General features: G+C 39.5%; 1 long non-coding RNA gene across 1 annotated transcript; it reads right to left on the reverse strand.

Moving 5' to 3' along the window:
* Positions 1-903: 903 nt before the first annotated feature.
* Positions 904-3,387, reverse strand: LOC144464365 (uncharacterized). Its single transcript, XR_013492091.1, has 4 exons — positions 3,306-3,387; positions 2,424-2,531; positions 1,696-2,053; positions 904-1,297 (listed from the first exon to the last, which is right to left on the reverse strand). It is a non-coding gene; the product is annotated as an uncharacterized LOC144464365 (long non-coding RNA).
* Between the last annotated feature and the right edge of the window lie 2,000 nt (positions 3,388-5,387).

Genomic DNA, 5,387 nt, shown 5'->3' on the forward strand with positions numbered 1-5,387 from the left:
ATCTGTATTTAAGTGGTAGATCTGCAAGCACCCAGTAAACTGAGCACAGTTTGTGTATTTTTCTTGAAGTGCCTAAAGGATTGGCAATTTCAATATCATCAATGTACAATAAAATTGGCAGTGAGAGTTCTAAGGAAGACAACAAATTATTCTTTTGAAAATATAAACCATCTTGGTGGCTCGTGTAATGGCCTTTTTGTGACACCTTTGTTTCCTTTATTCTTTCCAGGATGTCTGTGTGTTTAAACATTTCCTGGATCACCTGGAGAATAGGGACATAGGCTACTCTGCATCCAGGCTCCAACTCATACTGCACTGGCTTCACAACAGGGAATTTTTTTTCAACAAATGTTTTTCTTCGTTTTTTAGTTGACATCTCCTCCCCTTTAGTTGTGGCACTGACAAAAATATTTGTCTTCATAACCTCATTTACTAAATCATTCAGGGTAGCTTCAGTAATAGAGATATCATGCCTCTGTAGTGTCTCCTTTACAGTATCCCTGATGAGAGGCTGAGACAAGGAAAATATCTGACTGAGATGATCAACTATTTCCTGAGTTGCCAAGTCAGAAACGTGGAGAACAGTTTGCATCTTGAGGAATAATGAGGAGAGATTATGGCGCAATTGGTCTCTCAACTGACTGGAGTCACATACACTGTCATCCTCAGGATTATCAAATGAGTCTGCATGTTGGGATAGGGAATTATCTTCATAATCAAGGTCAGCAGCATTTACAGTAGCATTTTCTGTTGAAACTATCTCATCACTAAAGTCTGAACTATTTGCATGTATCCTACTTTTGTGTGTATTAAAAGAAGAATACGCATTAGTGCTGTAGTTACAGTTTTTAAATGGGCATGTGATCGTCTCACGTTTTTTTAAATGGCCACTTAAATGAGTGAACAATGTTTCTTGTGAGAATGGCTGTTTCAAGTTACACACAGAACAGGTAAAAGCTGCCCTTTCTGCTTGTGCCATGTCACTTGCACTGGGTCTACACACATCTCTGTGAAACCGTGACAGATGAATTTTCAAGGCATTAAAGGACAGAAATGTACAAATACAAGAGTCATGGAGACATGGTAGAGGGCTAACTCTAGAATAATGGCTGTGTTTCAAGCGATAGTGCCGGAATAACTGTGCCCGGGTGTCTGCAGACACAATACACAATTTGCACTTCCACTCCATTACTCAAACAAAAGTCGTCTTCAGTGTCTTTCAAGATCAATGTTTACCATAGAGGTTCTGTGCCATTAACTGCTCTCAGTGCTCTTCACTGGTCTCAGGTGTTTGATCCTGTGGGATGACATAAAAAAATAGTACTCTGAAACCACTCAAACAATGCAGTCCAAATTTCTAATTAGAATATTTTAGCTAGAAATAAATGAAGTAATTTATACATTTTAAAACACAGATTGTGAACCCTTTCCAATCTTTGTTAAATGCGGTGGACTAAGCTATTTATTAAGCTATTATTTTTCTGACAAAAAAGACTAAACAACTGTACAATGTAGCCTATAGTTAATCTAATCTCTTAACAACTAAGGATAGCATAGTTATTTCTTTTATCCCTTTAAACATAGAAAACAGCATTATCGGGCTCACCAAAAAATACAATTAAAAGCAAAGACAATTATCAGCAACATTAAATTCAATGGATACATCTTTACATCAAAAATGAACATAAACAATACCTTGTTTGCCAAGGATGTCTTGTGCTGGGTACCAACTTCAGCCGGCATGGGACAGACTTCAGCTGACAGGGACAGATTTCAGCTGACAGGGACAGACTTCAGCCGACAGGGACAGATTTCAGCCGACAGGGACAGATTTCAGCCGACAGGGACAGACTTCAGCCGACAGGGACAGATTTCAGCCGACAGGGACAGATTTCAGCCGACAGGGACAGACTTCCGCCGACAGGGACAGACTTCAGCCGACAGGGACAGACTTCAGCCGACAGGGACAGACTTCAGCCGACAGGGACAGATTTCAGCCGACAGGGACAGACCAGCCGATAGGGACAGACTTCAGCCGACAGGACAGACTTGCCTACAGGGAAAGACAATTAATTAGTCACCAGTTAGTTCTCTCTCTCTCAACCACAGCTACTGGCACGCGAGAAACACAGAACAGGAAACCTGCTTTATTTTCAAAATAAAGTACATATTTTGACTATCTAATAAAAGGGATGGGAAGCTCCCTGGTAGAGATAGGAGATAATAACTAGGACATAATAACTTACACTTTTAAAGCTGGTTTGTGATTATAACATTAATATGTATCAATTCTGGTTGAAATCTGCATTATCTGGCTCACCAAAAAATACAGTTAAAAGCAAAAACAATTATCATCAACATTCCTGCCCAAACATTAAATTTAATGGATACATCTTTACATTAAAAATGAACATAAACAATACCTTGTTTGCTAAGAATGCCTTGTGCTGGGTACCAACTTCAGCTGACAGGGACAGGAGGGGACAGATTTCAGCCAACAAGGACAGACTTGCGGACAGGGACAGACCAGCCTACAGGGAAAGACAATTAATTAGTATGTCTGCCTTCTTGAAGTAAACAACTCCTTCGGTTCACCTGACGTTATCTGAAAAAAAAAAGTGTTTTGTGGGATGTAAATAGTCTGAACAGCTTAACATTCGTCCGCTCCAATTATACACAAACGAGAATCCCCCCCTCCCCAAACAAATGTTAACTTTACCAGCAGAAGTAAATTTATAAAGAACAATACTGTAGACTGAAAATATGTATTGTCATTATGATTATTGCACTCAGTTCACGCAACACGTCCTCACCAAAGACCGGTAACGTAATGTTAACTATGACCGCGTGTTATGCTGAATTTGTAAACAAGTGCAAAAACTGTTCACACTGAGCAGCACCGGACTTGTCTGTATCATGCCTTTGCCACGTTACTACTACTACCGTTAGTACTAACACCGGACTCGTCTGTATCCACCCCACCCCCCACCCCCCACACAAACAAACACACACACACACCGTCTTCTTACTTCGAGTGGGAGGCGGCTTTACCGGGTCATACCGGCTTATTTTCAACCAAATGTTAACTTTACCAGTAGAAACACATTTATAAAGAATAAAAATAGCGTCGACTGAAAATATTTATCGTCATTATTGCACTCAGTTCGCAACACGTCCTTGCCAAAGACCGTAACTGTGACCGCGTTACGCTGAATGTGTAAAATAAAGCGCAGACATTTCGTTGTGGCATTTATACAATTAAACAACATGCAAGTCATTTTGGAAGACTTTACCCTTATACTTACAAGTTTTCTTAACTTCAGCAGTCGATACACTCCCCTCGCTTCACGACCGCCATGTTGGTTTGATTTTGCCTCGTTCGGTCCCGCCAACGTAATGACGCACTGACGTCATTACGTAATGACACACTGACGTCATTACGTTGCACGCCTCCGTGCATTCAAAGATTTTGAGTAAGATCGTGATGATCACTCAGACAATTTAAGTAGCACGAAATTATAACTGCATTCCTCGTTCGGAACACTTAGTAACTTAAAGTTGGGTTGACTTGATAGCGGATTTTGATTGTTGTTTCACAATACTTTTGAGTTAGTAGTAGTGTGCGGGTTTACAGTGTATGTATGCATATATGCAGATGTATATGTATGTACATGTGGATATATATATATATAATGAACACAACACTGACTTAGTGAAAATGAAAAAAAGGGGAAAAAAAATCTCACAGGGTGTGAATGTACACTTCACATACCCCACCCAGTATTCTCCCTTTCCTTCTCTATTCCCCCCCCCATCCCTCTCACTCACTCCCCCTCCCTCACCTCACACACAAATACACTCCATGTAACCCCTTTGTTTTTCAGGTTTGTGAATACCTCAAGGCGCAGGCGCTTCTGGTTGCTGAACATGCTTGTATATATTCTAATGCTCTGCTCCATAACTCTGCGACGCTTCACCATGACACATCGGTTGACTGTAATACATACACTTAACAATTACATATACTCATGCAAAATCCACGCAGGTAGAAACTCACATAGAAACACACACAGATTATTCTCCATACCCACACACAGTATGATAAAACCCCCATTTTGTCAATGTCACACCTAAACCTGGTTTCCTGGAATGTACATGGCATCCGCTCACAGGCGAAAAAAATTAAAGTGATGGACTTTGTCACAAAATTGAAAACAGATATTTTTCTCCTACAAGAAACCCACTTGTTAAAGTCAGAAGAAAAATCTCTTAAAGATCCAAATTTTAATCAAATTTTTTCATCCTGCTATAACAACAGACAAAGAGGTGTCTCTATCATGGTCCACAAGAGACTACCATTTACTTTAAACAGCACGGTAACAGACCCAGAAGGCCGCTACATCATTATTCAGGCAACAATCTTTAACAAATTATATACAATCGTTAATCTGTATGCCCCTAATAATGATGATCCAGCCTTCTTTCACACAGTCTTCTCTCTACTATCTAACCTATCAGACAGCTCGACAACTATAATTGGAGGAGACTTTAACACAGTCCTAAATGCTTCATTAGACCGATCTAGTAACTCAGTACACACAAAGCAATCACAATCGGCTAAGGTAATACAGGAATATATGGATGATTTTGGGCTTGGCGATGGCTGGAGACTCAAATACCCATCGAAGAGGGAATATACTTTCTTCTCTCCTGTGCATCGCTCATTTTCAAGAATTGACTTTTTTCTCTTAAATAACTCCATCTCACAAAAAAATTACCACAAAAATACACCCGCTCATTATCAGCGACCATGCACCAATATCACTCAATCTGCAAATAGAAACCATCCATAAACGGCCCTCAATATGGCGCTTTAATATCTCTTTACTTAAAGACCCAGACTTTGACAAAATGGTGAGACGGGAGTGGGCAAACTTTCTTGAAGACAATGACTCTCCAACTTTATCTCCATCTTTAATATGGGAAACTGGGAAGGCAGTAATCAGAGGAAAATTTATATCATACTCCTCCTACAAGAAGAAACAGGAATTGCAAGCAGAAAAAAATATTGAGGAAAAAATTAAACAACTAACACAGGAATATGCAAACAATCCAAGTGATCAAGTATGGACCCAATTACAGTGTACAAAATCGCAACTGGACAATATTCTATCAAAGAAAACTGAATTTATCATACAGCAACTAAGATATAATAATTTTGAACACAGTAACAAATTAGGAAAAATTTTGGCTAATCAGCTCCAACGCAATAAAGAAAAATCTCTGATACCAACAATCCAGGGGCCGTCCGGAAATTACACACAATCTCCTCAGGAGATCAATCAGATTTTCTATTCTTTCTACCATAACTTATATTCAACAGTAAA

This window comes from Epinephelus lanceolatus, chromosome 9, assembly GCF_041903045.1.
Source record: "Epinephelus lanceolatus isolate andai-2023 chromosome 9, ASM4190304v1, whole genome shotgun sequence".
In the NCBI taxonomy this organism is placed as follows: domain Eukaryota; kingdom Metazoa; phylum Chordata; class Actinopteri; order Perciformes; family Serranidae; genus Epinephelus; species Epinephelus lanceolatus.